Consider the following 17,355-nt stretch of genomic DNA (forward strand, 5'->3'; position numbering starts at 1 on the left):
AAACCTGATACCGTTAGCGTCCAGAGATACCAGGATATGAGATCCTTAATACTCTGCTAGAGTAAATGCAAACTGACAAGCCACTCCAGGGATATCGGCCTTGGTAAATAGTAAAATTTGGACATATATGTTCTGTGACTTAACAATGCTATCACTGAATAATACTAAAAATAGTCTTATCTAGATCACAAAGCCATAAATAAGTAAAGAATATATTTATCACAGTGTTGGTTGTGATGTCAGATTGTTGAAAGTAATCCACATATCATTGATGAATTGGATAGGGAAAATGTGGAGCATGAATATCAAGTTCTCTCCCTTAGGGAGGAGCAATAAATCAGATCTAGACACAGTCTGTGAATCTCATAACCATAATGCTTAATGGAAAATAATATGATATCTGTAACATAATAATTTTTATATAAACAAAATAAAGATATATAAAATAATACCTATTAGACATATTGATATTGTGGAATATGGGGGGGAGGTAGAAAGGAATAAATAGGTACAATGAGGAAAGAAGAAATGAAGGAAGATGGAAAAAAGAAAATAATACTTGAATTTTTGGTTAATGCATGTTTTATTATTTTAGTACCCCACAATAGCAATCAAACAATTATATACAATTAAACTTGATTTATTCCTATACTCTATAGGTACCTGAATCACATATTCAAAATTCTTGGTTTACATTAGCTCTTTTCACTAAATAAGAAAGATTCAATCACCATTCTTTTTCTGATGGATTTTTTAATGAATAAGTAAGGTTTGTCTCTAATGTATTAGGTTCCAGTTGATTACAATAACTTGAAATTTCTTCATCTCACAAAGGATCAATCTATTGCCACCCTAGTAAGAGAGGGGAATGATTTGAATATCTGCTAAATTAGAAATTTTAATCTGATTATAATTTTTCATTCAGCACTCTATTTTAATGATGTTTTAAGTATTTTCCTAAATAAATTACAATATAACATTATGAAGAGGTTCTATTAAAATTGCTTTCTTTATTATTTGAAATTGTTGTGAGTTCAGTTTGTGCTTCAGTATTAAATCAGTCATAGAAGTAAAAACACTGAAGCATTGAAACTATGACTTCTTTGAGCCTTATCTTGATTTTCATTTTCTTTATGCAGAATCATTTCCAAATTTCTGAAAATATATCAAAACATAAGAGGTGTAAACTAAATATGTTTTATAATCTGAAAAGATAACATTTTCCACAACTAAGATTCCAATTCAAGCTTCTGAAAGGCACTTTGAACTAAATGAAGCTCAGTCAATGTGTTGCACATGATTAAGAGGATAAACAGAGTCATTAACTAAACTGACTAATGGGCTACAGAGCTCTAAAACTCCCCAATGCCATCATGATGAAAGGAAGGCATTTACTTATTAATTTTCCTGCATAGATCTTATTTGGTAGCAAGAGATTGGATTCATTGCATTACAGTTTCCCAGACCTGGTGTCAATGGTCTGGAGTGACATCGCCCTCTTTATCATATTAAAAAGCTATCCTTTCTATGTTACAGGAATAATTTCAAACACCTGTCATATCTGCTCCTTTTCAATAAATAGAATTTCAAGAAGACTTCAGATTGGTCAACACCAGATAACAGATTTTTTTTTCATATAGAAATTATTAAACTTTGCAAGGTCTCATTAGGCTGGAAACTTGGAGTAGCAAATAGATATAATCAAGCAAGCATGAGGGAGTGTTCTTATTTGCAAAATACCAAAAGTCTCCACATAATAACAAGTTCTGTTTTAAACCAGAAACTCTAATGGTGATAGATTATATATTTTGATCTCACATGCTTTCCTTATAGCATTTTTCTTTACACCAAAGTTCTCCATAGCAGCTGAATTTTTAAGATACTAAAATAGCCTCCCCTTGAAAAAAATGTAGAAAGTATATGTATACATGTACAAATATATACATGTGCAAATGTATGCATCACTGCGCCATTGTCAAGGAAATCAGATGTTGTTACAGAGGTGTACAGCACATTAGGTCATGGATGAGTTACAGAGTAAGAAAAGAACTATTTTTTATACAGGATGTGCAGGTAGAAGGCTTTTGACAGTACTGAGAAGATAAGTGATACTGGAATCTCCATGAGGTAGCTGAAATATAAAAATGAATAGGTGTGAGGTAAGCATTAAAAGTCTCTAGAATTTTATAAATGGAAAGATGTTGACCTGGCTTATAATCTGGACAAAACTTATTGGAGATAAGTATGTAAGGATGACAGTAAATGAGTTGTTGAGAGAATATCTGTTCTTCAGTGTATGTGAGCATTAGAAAAATGAAGTGGCATAGTTGTAAGGAAGGAAAAGGTGAGAGGAAATGTAAGTAGCTTGATATTACAAAGACAGAACTAAATCAGAAGCCCAGGAAAGTATACTTCAGTTCACACTCCACACCTACTAAGTTCTATGACCTTTGTCTCCAGGATGACCTTCACTGGACTTCCGTTTCTACATGAGTAAAATAGGGAAAGAAATATCCTCCCTTAAAAGATTGTTGTTATGATTACGTGATGCAAGAAATAGATTTATAATTCACAGTGCTTAGTGATTACTGGGTTAATTTTTTTTCCTAACAAAGAAGAAGATTATAGAATGAGAAACCTACGAGTTATTCATTACACATATACAAGACATTTACATAATTAGATGTATAATTAATAATTTGATGAAATAATTAATACAGTGCCACATTGCATTTGATTTAACCCATTGTAATCTATATATTAGTATTTTCAACAAAGTGCTATTACTGCTCTCCTCTTTTCCTAATGTTATGATAACACTACAGGTCACATTATTTAAAAAAAATATTTAAAGTTGCTAAGAATCTTCAAAATATATCTATAAGAACATATGAAAATTTTATTAGCATTGGAAAAAGAAAAATACCCAGCATTATAGTAAAAGGAGAAACAGAAAATCTACATATTAAAGTGATATTTAACAAAATTTAACAAAAATGGAGACAGTATCATCCACTTTTATATCAGGATTAAAAAATAGATGTAAACTGCCCTATTCACAGTATGTTTACATTTCTGCTAACGTCTCTGCAATAGCTAAAGGGTGGCAATTCAATTTTAAAAATTTTATTTACCTTTTATTTCCCTATGCTTTTGTTACTTCAGCTATTGCTTAAGCAATGTTTATTTATGGTGCTATCATTTAAACCTGATAAAGCCCATATTTATTAATATATTTGGAAATTATTTGCCTAACAATATATTGAGAACATTTTCTTGTGTTTTGGTATCTGCTTACATCTCAGAAATTTCATCAACTGTTTACATATAATATTAACATGTGTAATATACTCATTCTTTTGAAAATGGTTTTAATTTTAAAACAAACTAGTCATATTTAGTTCTTTTTTTTACTTTAAAGTGGTATCAGCCATCTTCCTGAATCATTGTATTTTATTAATTAATTAATTAATTAATTATTTTGGTTTTATTTTTTAAATACATGACAGTGGACTGTATCACAATCTTTATTACACATATAGAACAAATTTTTATGTCTCTGTACATAAAGTATGTTCACACAAATTCATGTCTTCCTACATGTACTTTGGATAATGATGTCCATCACATTCCTCCATCATTGCTAACACCTTGCCCCCTCCCTTCCCCTCTCACCCCTCTGCCCTATCTAGAGTTCCTCAGTTCCTCCCATGCTCCCTCTCCCTACCTAACTATGAGTCAGTCACCTTATATCAGAGAAAACATTTGACATTTGTTATTTGGGGATTGACTAACTTCACTTAGCATTATCTTCTTCAACTGCATCCATTTACCTGCAAATGCCATGATTTTATTCTCATTTATTGCTAATATTCCATTGTGTGTGTGTGCTTGTGTGTGTGTGTGTTTGTATATATATATATATATCACATTTTCTTTCTCCATTCATCTACTGAAATGCATCTAGGCTGGTTCCATAGTTTAGCTATTGTGAATTGTGCTGCTATAAACATTGATATGGCTGTGTCCCTATAGTAAGCTGTTTTTAAGTCCTTTGGGTATAGCCAAGGAGAGGAATAGCTGGGTCAAATGAGGGTTCCATTCCAAGTTTTTTCCAAGGAATTTCCCTAGTGCTTTCCATATTGGCTGCACCAATTTGCAGTCCCACCAGCAATGTATGAGTGTGCCTTTTTACTCACATTCTTGTCAACACTTATTGTTGTTTGTCTTCATAACAGCTGCCATTCTGACTGGAGTAAGATGGTATCTTACAGTAGTTTTCATTTGCATTTCTCTAATTGCTAGAGATGATGAGCATTTTTTCGTATATTTGTTGATTGATTGAATATCTTCTTCTGAGAAGTGTCTGCTCAGTCTTTGGCCCATTTATTGAATGGATTATTATTATTTTTTTGTGTGTTTAGCTTTTTGAGTTCTTTATATACCCTAGAGATTAGTGCTGTATCTGATCTGTGAGAGGTAAAAACTTGCTTTCAAGATGTAGGCTCTCTACTCACCTCACAGATTGTTTCTTTTGCTGAGAAGAAACTTTTAGTTTGAGTCCATCCGATTTATTGATTCTTGGTTTTAATTCTTGTGATATAGGAATATTATTAAGAAAGTTGGGGCCTAATCCCACATGATGGAAACTGTAGTTCTGTAGTTTTCATTGTATCAATCTTTCACCTCTTTCGTTTAGTTGATTCCCACTTAATGCAGGTTGAAATATTCTATATACGTCAGTTAAATCTAAGTTATCAATTGTATTATTGAGTTGAATAGATTTTTTTTTTTAAACTTTCATTTTCAAGATCCATCCAGTGGTTAGAAAAGTTTGTTGAAGTCACCCACGTTTATTGTGCTATGTTCAATTTGACTCTTGAACTTGAGAAGAATTTGTCCGATGAACATAGCTGCACCATTGTTTGGGACATATATGATTTTTATGTCTTGTTGGTGTATGGTTCCTCTGAGCAGCATGTCTTTCGATTAACTTTGGCTTGAAGTCTACTTTATTTGATATGAGGATGAAAACCCATGCTTGTTTCCACAGTCCAAGTGAGTGGTATGATTTTTCCAACCTTTCACCTTCAATCTGTATATTATGTCTTTTCCTATCAGATGAATCTCCTGTAGGCAGCATATTGTAGGGCCTTTTTTAAAAATCCAATCTGCTAACCTAGGTCTTTTGGTTGGTGAGTTTAATCCATTAACATTCAGGGTTATTATTGAGACATGGTTTGTATTCCCTGCCATGTTTGTTTATTTTTCTTATTTAACTTGACTTGATTTTCTTCTTTTATTAGTTTTTCCTTTAGAGTACTATGTCCCTCTGCTGATTTTCATTGCTGTTTTTTGTTTCCTCTTTATGGAATATTTTACCAAGGATGTTTTATAGTGCTGGTTTTCTAGCTATACATTCTTTAATTTTTTTTTTATCATGGAATGTTTTTATTTCATCTTCAAATCTAAAGCTTAATTTTGCTTGATACAAGATTCTTGGTTGGCACCCATTTTCTTTCAGAGCTTGATATATGTTGTTCCAGGATCTTCTAGCTTTCAGGGTCTGTGTTGAAAAACTTGCCATTATCCTAATTGGATTTCCCATGTATGTAATCTAATTCCTTTCTCCTATGGCTTTTAAAATTCTCTCTTTATTCTGTATGTTGGGAATTTTTATTATAATGTGTCTTGTTGTGGATCTGTTTTGATTTTATATATTCGGCATCCTATAGGCTTCTTGAATTTGGATTTCCAATTCATCATTAGGGTTTGGAAAATTTTCTGATATTATTTCATTAAATAGATTGTTCATTCTTTGGTTTGGAACTCTATGCCTTCCTCTATCTCAATAACATTTAAATTTGGTCTTTTTATGCTATCCCATATTTCTTGAATGTTCTGCTCATAGTTTCTTACCATTATCACTGTGTGGTCTATATTCTCTTCAAGATTATATATTTTGTCTTAATTTTCTCATATCCTATCTTCCAAGTGCTCTACTCTGTTGGTGAGCTTTTAATTTGGTTTATTATTTCTTTCATTTCAAGGATTTTTTTTTTTTTAGAACCTCTATCTCCCTTTTGAGGTGATCTTTTGCTTCCTGGATTTGTTTATGAAGCTCCTTGTCAAAGTGATCTTTCACTGCTTGTATTTGCTCTCTTATATTTACCTTGCATTCACAGAACATTTTAACCATGCAGATTCTAAACTCCTTCTCTATCATATCTTCTGCTGTGGCTCCAATGATTCTAATGATGTGGTATTTTCATTTGTTTGGGGCACTTTCTTTCCTTGTCTTTTCATGTTGCTCTTGTGCCTTCCTTTCTAGCTCTGTAGGTCTAGATTGTTTTTGTTTTTACCCTATAGGTTTGCAGTGCTCTTAAAGGGTTTCAAGACCTCTTCTTTGTGGGGAAGGGCAATGTTCACAGATCCCAATGTTAACATTATATCACCTATGAACAATTTGTTATTATTAAGACATTTATAGTTTAGTCTCAATGTACAGAAATACTGGATGTAATTATTATCTAAAATATAATCAATAGTTTTGTAAAAAGTTTTACAGTTTCTGACAGTGGACAATAAACTGGGAGTGGGGCTTAGGACGACATGCTGAGGACATAGGATGTGACGATATAGAGTTAATATTTCTTGGGTAGTATGAAGGAGAAATCTAGTGAAGAGGGTTAGTAGCAAGAGAATAGACAGGAAGTAATTTAAGGTAGGCCAGTATGTGGAATGACAGTAGAGTACATAAAACAAATGCACATATGTATTTAGAAAAATACAGATGTTAAAACAGTAAAATTTGGAGGGGGAAAGGAAAATGAAAGAATAAAAAGGAAAAGAAAAAAAGAGCATGTACAACACCTCTATATTATATTATTCAGATGACTCTGTCCTCAAAGTCCTGTTTTATGCAAAGTTCTTGGTTTTACATATATTTGGGATGTGAGAGCTGGAGGATGGTGTGGTAGAAGAGAAAAAACAAACAAACAAACAAACAAACAAACTGGAAGGAAGAAACCAGGGATGTGGCTAGTTTAGAGATCCGAATCTTTCCCGCTTCTCTTCTCATCGAGTAGATAGAGTCTTTTGTTGTAAGCTGGTGTCTCTGCCTCAGATGGTGGAGGTAACCAGGGTGGGAAGACTAGTCCTGGCTCAGGGCCACCTGGATGCGAGGAGTGGCACCTACAGTCCTTGCAGAAAGATTGCACTTCATGGGTCTCTTTTTGGGACCACTTGCTCATATGACTTGAGCCCCTGGTACTATCTCCCTCTCTTATCTGGAGATTTTCCAGTTCATAGTCTCACCCTCTCCCCTAGCAGTTGCCAATTGAGGAAGCTCTCAAACCCTGGCTCCCATGGGCAGCTCTCCGGTTGCACTGGACACCTCTGTTGGGCAGATACCATGTTGGGTTACTGCCACTGTGGAGGGGGAAAGGTTGGAAATCTAGTACCTGGCCACTGGAGCTGGAGATTCGATCTGGGAACTGCCCCCAGCTAAATGGAGAGAATGTTAAGTCAAGATGGCGGTGGTCTGCTTTCAGTACTGGGGTGTCTGGTAAGGTGGGGGGAGCCCGGGAGATGGTGTTGTGCTGTGGGTAGGTAGCAGCTGAGTGACTTGCTTGGGAGTGGATTGAAGTCTTGGCGATCTGCAGATGTGTTGATAGGTGATTCTGCTAAGGTGCTCGCTGTGTCTTGCATGGGCTAGAACTTCAGGCTTTGGGTCCTGCTCCAATGTCGGGCATCCTACTTGAACACTGAGGCCTGGAGCCCTGCATGGGGTCACAGTGCTGGTGATGTCTGAGGAGAGCAGCTGGATAGGGGTCTTCTAACACTGTCTGAGATGCTGTATTCCCACTAGAGGAGATCTGCGGGTGCAGTGGCGAGGGGTATGGCGCGGCTCACTCCCTTCTGGCCGCCATGTTTTGTATATTTAGTTCTTAAGTGAGTTTAATTCCATTAAGTTTGCAAGAAAAAACAGTCCTTAAATATGCATGTATATTTAAATTGTTTTTTATTTATTTTTAAAGATTATTAAGTTTCAATCCCACCTATAAAAGTAACAAAGTTTATTTTTAAAGAAAATTGTTCCACAGACTTAATTTAACATCCCAATTGTCAACAATTAATCATAGGTCTGTTCTTTAAAATACTATTTTCATAGTTTTTAAAAATTGTCAAAAAACCTATCTTAAATATCAGGAAGTTAAAAAACAATGTTAATTATGACAATATTACTAGGATTCAATAAGAAGCTAATATGAACCAAACTCTAAAACTTTAAGCTGTATGTTCTGTTTGCTTCTAATTTAAGAAAGAAGTATATGCTAATATCAAAGAAAGCTATGACACTACCTACAGATACATATTCAGGAAAGTGATAATAGTTTATCTGCTATCATTTTATATTTATATTAACTAATTATACTTTATGTATTTTTTCAATCATTCTCTATAATGATATCTCAAGACATATCCCTGGTATTCTCAATGTAAAAAAAAAGTTCAAATTTTGTATTTGTGACTCAAAGAGAAAATTTCAATTACTTCTAGAGCTCTAAATTATATAGGTGTTAAACCATAAAAAAGCAGATTTTTCAACAATGATTTGTCTTTGTAGAGTAATTAAATGTAAACTACTACTAGAAGAGCATATTTAAAAAAACTTATAATCCTTAATTTATTATATCTATATGAATGATACAAAGTAATACATTATGTTTTCTGAAACCATACCCATTTATCATGACATTGCAGAATAATTTGAGCTATTTTTTATTTTTAAACAGCCATTGAATATAGTGTACTGATATGTTTTATTTCCCAAGCTACTTGGACATGGTGTGTGGTTTTTACATCAATCCACAGTAACCAGAAGTTATTTTCCATGAGAAACAATAACAAATGTAATTGACAAATGGTGTTTGCCAGTGGAAACAACATTGCATTATTTTCTAATAATGAGGCAGCTAGCATATCACTACTGATCAAAGTCTACAAATTAAAAAACAAAGTAACAGAGTACATTTGTTTTAACTAAAGCTGGATAATTCTCAGGACATGAGAAAAACTCCAATTCACTTGTAATAAGCCCCCAAATGGTGGAGCTCTATTTAAGTCTGATACATTCTGTAGAAAGGTCAGGCAGGCAGCCAAAGCCAATTTTTTTCCCTATAGTTGGGCCCACACTGATTTTCATACTCAAGTTCCTTAGTGGGTGGACTGCAGAATTTGTTTTCATCTGAGACTTACCTATAGTACAGTAGATAGAAAAGGGAAACTGCCAAACCAAAGTGTCCATGAATAATTGCTAAAAATGGAGAAATGGAAGTGACTTCCTTCCCAAAAGGACCCATTAGAAATCATAAAAACAAAGATTTGTATAACTAAAATGTGGATTTTTTGGACAATAGAAACTGTTACATGTCATCTTGGGATAAGTCATTTTTCTATTAGTTTGTGTGAAATTCTTCTCCATAGTCATAAAATGTGTGTTGAGCTATGCCTTTAAACCTGTGAAGGATGTCAGCTGTTGAAATGGGAGAGAATGATGAATTTGGTTCCATAAATATTCACATTTATGTTTAAAATTAAGCAAAATTTCTATTAAAGTATGTCAATATCTGACCCTATAACTTGGGTTAAAATTTCTCATTGTCATTGTAATTCAACCAAAGGTTCTATTTGGTTAAACCATAATTGAGAAAATTAACGCAGAATTGTAGACAAAAACAAAACAAAACATAATAGAACTACGAAAGTCACCCAATCTCCCAACCTGTCGCCATGGGCAAAGGTGTGACTTACACTGTTCATGGGGAGAAATAAAAAATGACCAGGAATTTCTGCACTTTACAATGCTTTAGTCACTCAAATCACTCTATACAACTTCACTCTATAGGTTCTTAATCAAGAAAACGGCAATTCTTAATGTTAGGCACTGAAATAGACATAATCAATTCACAGCAAACCATGCCAGATAAATTAATTCACAGCAAACCATTCTAGATTAATTAATTCACAGCAAACAATTCTAGATTAATTAATTCTAAGCTCTGCAAACACACTTAATCATGACAGGCTCATAACAGACATTCCCTCTGTGTACTAAGTTCAAGTGTCAGATCAAAAGTCTCAAGCCTTGGGGTTTAAGTTCAGGAGATGCATACGCACTAAGACTGTGATGATCAGATATGGAACCAATGTAGGCTTCTCCCGGGGTGGAGTTGATGGGTGGTCAGTTGAGGAGGGGATCTCATAGGGAGAAGTTATGGCTCTCACCAGGGTCAAGATGTGGCTGTAGAGTTTGAGAGCAGTGAGGACCATGTAGAGGATCAGGCAAACAATGACAAGTGATGGGATGTCAGTCCAGGTCTTCTTAGGCTCTCCAGCTTGTGTGCCTCAGTGGCTGACTGAATGTCTGTTCATTTGCTTCATAATTTATATTAAATTAACTGGGTGATGATTGTAAGCAGGTAGTGTGTGGCCAGTTAAACTAGGTTACTGGGGGCATGATTTTACATTTATATTTTTTCCCTGATGAGCAGAGTTATCTCTCTGCTTCCTTGTTACCGTGTCCTGAGATGCTTTTCTCTGCCACAAACTTCTCTCATGGCTCACCTTAGACCCAGAGCTATGCTGTGGCATCTCCTGTCTAGGAACTGAGACTTTTGTAACCATGAAATGAAATCAACTTTTCTTATTTTAGGTTATTCTTGTCAGGCATTTTGGCCACAGCAACAACAATAACAAAAATAACCCCCCCCCCACCAACCAACAGACTAAAATAGAAATAGGTACCTAGAAATAGGATCTTTATGAAGACCAAAATGGCTATGTGATTCAGAAGACTAAACTGGTTTGCAGACAGTAAAGACAGAGCACATAAATTTTCAGAGGAAGAATGGTACTCTTTTGGAAATAACACTAGAGGCCATTCATGTTATGCTCTTGCAATGAAATTGGCTATATTTTGTCATGTTCTGAGACTTTCTCTGATAATTAATTTCAAGGTGATAAATTAATCAGACAATGTAAATTTTAGGGCATCATATCCTTGGAGGTGGCATGGTTATTGCTAGCAACTTAGCCAAGTTTATCATGATAATCAGGAGCAAAAAGCAGAGCATAAAGATCTGAAAAACCTGCAGTTTGGCCTTAAAACTGAGAGTAAAATTAAATCTAAAGAAGTTATGATTGTTAAAGAGATTATAGCTACTTAAGAAATGCAAAGTACTGTGTCCTAAAAAAATAAGAAAGATATCTTGAGGGCATCCTGGGATTGGAAAGATCACACCTATCTTAGATTAAATGGTTTAAAAGCAAAAATTCCTTTGAAACTATGGAGACACTGTTTTTACAAGGGAGTGGGGGTGTTTAGGAAGTTTTTCATCGGGTTCAGCAGTCCAGGCAGTCAGAAGCTGCTGCAACCATAGTACCAGAAAGCATGGGTACTATTTGACATGGTGGCAGACCTTGGTGTCAACCACATGGTGCTGATTCTGCAGGAATTCAGTGTGCTGGTGTTTGGATCATACAAGTATTTACCGCAAGTTTCAAAGAAACTATTGGGTGGGACAGCTAAAGAATAGAACGTCAACATTACTGCAGGTAGCCCCTAAGTAGACAATCTGTGAAGATGTGAGAAGAAAACCAAAACTGCAAGTGGAGAAACCCCATTATTAAGAGATGCCAGTAACATGGGTCATCTGACAATGAATGCTACAAGAATTGAGCAAAGACAATTTCAAGAAATAGGCCATGTGGGTGGTAACCAGCAAAGCCATATGGATATAGCTACAGAAGCCCTTTGGGGATATTAGGATGCCCTGTGACCCAGATGCTGGTTGTGGAGCTACAGGACTTGTTTCCCCAGTTGGATTTTGTTCTTCTTCCATCTCGTATCTATGACCCTATTTCTCACTTTTGGAATAAAAATATTTACTCTGTGACTTCATATATTGGATATATGCAACTTGTTTTTGATCTGTATAGGGGAAAACAATGAAGATTTTGCCTTGAGTCTCAGAGACTTTGAATGTGAACTAGATTTGGGGCAGTGCTTAGAACTGTTCAAACTGTGGGGACTCTTAGACTAGATGTATTTTGCATTGTAAGATGAACATGAGCTTTTGGGGAACAAGGGCAGAATGTTGCGGTTTTATTATGAGGTATACCCCTAAAACTCATTTGCGATACAATGCAAGAATATTCAGAAGTGAAATTATTAGATCATGAGAGCTATAAACTAAGCAGCAGGCTTACTCCATTCACAGGTGATAACTGTAGGTAAATAGAACATGGCTGACTTTGGGATTTATTTTGTCCCCGGTAAGCAGAGCTCTCTCTTTTTTCTTATCGTCATGTTTTAAGCTTCTTTCTATCACCATACCTTTCTGCCCTTCACCTAGAATCCAAAGCTATGGAATCAGCTGACTATGACCTGAGACCTTGCAAACCACAAGCAAAAATCAAATTTCCTTCGCTTTTATATTCTTGTCAGATCTTTTGGTCACAGTGATGGAAAAGCTAATTAAAACAATTGTTTATGTTGAATCATTCTGGATCATGGTATAGGATACTTTTAATGTGGTATGGAAATTTTCTGACAATGTTTTGTTAAGGACTTTTGAATTTATGATTATTAAGGATGTTGGGCAGTGATTTTCTTATATAGCATCATCTGACTTTGATATCAATGGAATGTTTGCTTCTTAAAAAGGGTTTACAAGTGATCCAGCCATTTGAGCTTTTTGGAGTGTATGATCACCATTGGTGTCATACTTCAAATGTTTGATAGCATTCAGTTCTCATGCCATCACATCATGTCCCATCTTCTTTTTCACTAGAAGTTGTTTTTATTGTTTTTGCTGTTCTCCTTCTTTTTCTTTCTTCTTTTTTTTTCTTCTTCTTCATATCATCATCATCATCATCATCATCATCATCGATTCAATTTCATGGTAGGTCTGTTTAGATTTTCTATTCATTATTTAGTCTTAGTATCTTGTAAGTTTCTAGATACTTGCACATTTCTTCTAGGGTAATCAATTTCTTTGCATCTGATCCATTTGGTTCCTGTGGTATCAGGTGAAATGATGTTTGTCTCCTCTTTCATTTTAGAGGATATTTATTTGATACTTCTTTCTTCTTACACTAGGCTAAAGTTTGTGAATTTCATTTATTTTATTTAAAAAACAACTCAGTGTCATTGATCTTTAATTAATTTATTTTTTTGCCCCAATATTTATTATTATTTCTCCATCTTTTGTTTTTCATCTTAAATTGTTCTTCTTTTTCTGGTTCTTTGAGGTATAACATAAGTTATTTACTTGATAACTTTCTTTATTCTTAATTTCAGTATTTACTGCTGTATACTTTGCTTTTAGAACTGCTTTAGTGTATAGCATAAGTTTTTATATGGTGTGTTTCTATTTTAATTTGTCAAAAGATATTTTCTCATTTCTTCAGTATAATTCTCTTGGTGTCCATGGATTGGCTAGTTCTTTCCACTTTATGGTGCATAGTTATCAAGAATAACAAAGTATTGAAAGTCAATATCATATGATAAAACTGCTTGAAAAGTCCCAGACCATGATTTGTGACTTCTAAGGCATCTAGCATCTTAAGTTAGAAAGAAAACAGTCTAGAGCTGCCCAAACTTTTGACTCCACCGTGAGAAGGAAGCCCTTCAAATATTTTCCAAGTGTGTCACATGATCTTGAAATATATAACTCAGGGATGGGTATCTCTCAGAATCTTACTTCTGTATTGCAAAGTAGAACATGAGTATCAAGTCTCTCAATACTTTCAGTGATTTTCTTGAGACTTGGATGAACAACTTATATTGATCTGAGATTTCTGTCCCTTCTTTTACCATTGTGACAAATTTTGACTCAGTCTTTGTAATAGAACCAGTCAGTATGTAATGAACACAATTTGTATAACTTGATGTGAGCATACTCTGTCATACTGGATTCAGATAAGTGGGAAAGTAGTACATGCTAGGCATAAACTGTAACCCTGAATTAAATAGGCATAAATACATGTGCTCATTTTTTTTTTCTGATAGTTGAAATAGAGATAATCTTTGCTATTCCATGTAATAAGAGTCTTCTCTTGGGATTGGTAACTAGCAAACCTGCTTTGCAAATTCTCTTCATTTAGTTCTTCTTTGATTCATTGTTTTTCAAGAATATGCTGTTTAATTTCCACTGATATTTTCCAATTTTCTTCTTTTTATTGTTTTTCTTATCATGCAGTTCAGCAATATTACTTTATAAGTTTTCAATTTTCTTAAATTTTCTAAGTCTTGTTTTATAACCTAACATATAATCTATTTAGGAGTATTTGTTGTATATAAATTGAAAAAAAAATTGTTGTTTTAATGTAATCTTCTGCATGTATTTGATAAACCAATTTTATCTATATTGTTATTCAAATTCAATATTTTTATATTGATTTTTCTTTCTAGATGATCCAGCCATAGTTGAGAGTATATTATTGAAGTACCCAACTACTATTATCTTGCTGCCCATTTCTTCCTTCAGTTCTGCTAATACATATTGTATATATTTAGGAGAACTAGCTTTAGGTGCATTTACATTTACAATGTTTATGATTCCTTTACAAATTGACCCCTTTGTGGCTGGGGATGTGGATCAAGCGGTAGCGCGCTCGCCTGGCATGCGTGCGGCCCGGGTTCGATCCTCAGCACCACATACAAAGATGTTGTGCCTGCCGAAAAACTAAAAAAATAAATATTAAAAAATTCTCTCTCTCTGTCTCTCTCTCTCTCCACTCTCTTTAAAAAAAAAAATTGACCCCTTTATCATTACTTCTCATGAGAATTTCTGACTCAGCTATTGTCTAATAAAAGGTATGACTTCTTTCTTTTTGGTTTTTATATGTGTTTCTTGACATTCTGCCTATATTTACTTAAAGAAAGTATCCTGTAGGTAAAATACAGTCAGATAATTTTGTTTCACCCATTCACACATAATGGCATGACACTGGCATTAAGACAGATATATACTTCAATAGAACAGAACAAGGAACCCAGAATAAATTTGGAGTCAATGAATCTCTGAAAAAGATGCCAGAGACATGCAATGGGACAGAAAAAAATCTCTTTTTAAATAATCATATTTAGGCATTGGCTCACAATGGCCGCTGCCTCGCTGCACCGCTGGGAAGGAGCGTGGGATTGGAGGAGCAGTCAGGAGGCGGCCCAGTAGAAATGCCGCAGATGGCCTCCGGGGCCATGATCCAAAGGAACCAGAGCAATTGAGGAAGCTGTTTATTGGTGGTCTGAGCTTTGAAACTACAAATGATAGTTTAAGAGAACATTTTGAGAAATGGGGCACACTCACAGGTTGTGTGGTAATGAGAGACCCCCAAACAAAACGTTCCAGGGACTTTGGTTTTGTGACTTACTCTTGTGTTGAAGAGGTGGATGCAGCAATGTGTGCTTGGCCACACAAGGTTGATGGGCAGGTAGTGGAACCAAAGAGAGCTGTTTCTAGAGAGGCTTCTGTAAAGCCTGGTGCCCATCTAACAGTGAAGAAATTTTTTGTTGGTGGTATTAAAGAAGATACAGAAGAATAATAATTTGAGAGATTACTTTGTAAAATATGGCAAGATTGAAACCATAGAAGTTATGGAAGGCAGGCAGAGTGGGAAAAAGAGATTTGCTTTCGTAACTTTTGATGATCATGATACAGTTGACAAAATTATTGTTCAGAAATACCACACTATTAATGTGCACAATTGTGAAGTGAAAAAGGCCCTTTCTGAACAAGAGATGCAGTCTGCTGGATCACAAAGAGGTCATGGAGGTGGATCTGGCAACTTTATGGGTCGTGGAGGAAACTCTGGAGGTGGTGGAGGTAACTTTGGCCATGGCGGAAACTTTGGTGGAAGAGGAAACTATGTTGGTGGAGGTTGTGGCAGCAGAGGTAGTTACGGAGGAGGTGATAGTGGATATAGTGGATTTGGAGGTGATGGTGGCAACTATGGTGGTGATCCTGGTTATAGTAGTAGAGGAGATTATGGTGGTGGACCAGGATATGGAAACCAAGGTGGTGGATATGGTGGTGGAGGAGGATATGATGGTTACAATGAAGGAGGAAATTTTGATGGTGGTAACTATGGTGGTGGTGGGAACTATAATGATTTTGGAAATTACAGTGGACAACAGCAATCAAATTATGGACCCATGAAGGGGGGAAGTTTTGGTGGAAGAAGCTCCGGCAGTTCCTATGGTGGTGGTTATGTATCTGGTGGTGGAAGTGGTGGATATGGTAGCAGAAGGTTTTAAAAACAGAAGAAAAGGGCTAAGTTCTTAGCAGGAGAGAGAGCAAGGAGTTGTCAGGAAAGCTGCAGGTTACTTTGAGACAGTCGTCCCAAATGCATTACAGGAACTGTAAAAATCTGCCACAGAACAACGATGATCCATAGTCAGAAAAGTTACTGCAGCTTAAACAGGAAACCCTTCTTGTTCAGGACTGTCATAGCCACAGTTTGCAAAAAGTGCGGCTATTGATTAATGCAATGTAGTGTCAATTAGATGTACATTCCTGAGGTCTTTTATCTGTTGTAGCTTTGTCTTTTTCTTTTTCTTTTCATTACATCAGGTATATTGCCCTGTAAATTGTGGTAGTGGTACCAGGAATAAAAATTAAGGAATTTTTAACTTTTCCAAAAAAATCATATTTAAAAAATAATATCCATATGCGAAAGAATAAAATTATACAAGCATATGATATATAAGAATCAATCTAAAATTCATTAAAAACAAATATAGGACCTGAAACTAAAATTACTAGAAGATAAGAGGGGAAAAAGCTTTATACTGGTATGGAAAATGACTTATTGGGTATAATTCCAGAAGCACAGGCAAGAAAATTAAAAAAAAAAGTGAAAAAGGATTATAAGAAATAAAATAAAATTCTGCAGATCCAATTAGAGCAATTACAGATTGATAGATAGCCAGAGGAATGAGAAATGACAAAAATGCAAATAAAAGCACTGGCCAAAGAACCTGGATAGATATTTATGAATAAGTAAATAAAGCAAGTAGCCCACAAATATATGAAAAAAAAATTCAGAATCACTAATTATCTGGGAATCACAAATTAAAAAACACAATGTGATATTCAGATGGCTCCCCAGTTGCCAAGCTCTGCATCTGGCCTACTGGTACCTGTTCAGAAGTGGTAGCCCAACAGTGGAATATGATGCAGTGCAGTGGCAGCTTGGGTAGGTCAGATCATACACTGGCAAGCAGGTCCTAAAACTACATGGAGCCTGCCATACAGGCCCAGAGAGCCTGAGGTGTGGTGAGCTAGC

At 35.2% G+C, this 17,355-nt stretch overlaps 1 pseudogene; it reads left to right on the plus strand.

The window, feature by feature from the left end:
- The first annotated feature begins 12,208 nt into the window (after positions 1 to 12,208).
- LOC143411393 (heterogeneous nuclear ribonucleoprotein A3 pseudogene) lies at positions 12,209 to 16,324 on the plus strand (annotated as a pseudogene).
- Positions 16,325 to 17,355: the final 1,031 nt, after the last annotated feature.

This window comes from Callospermophilus lateralis, chromosome 12 (assembly GCF_048772815.1).
Source record: "Callospermophilus lateralis isolate mCalLat2 chromosome 12, mCalLat2.hap1, whole genome shotgun sequence".
NCBI lineage: Eukaryota > Metazoa > Chordata > Mammalia > Rodentia > Sciuridae > Callospermophilus > Callospermophilus lateralis.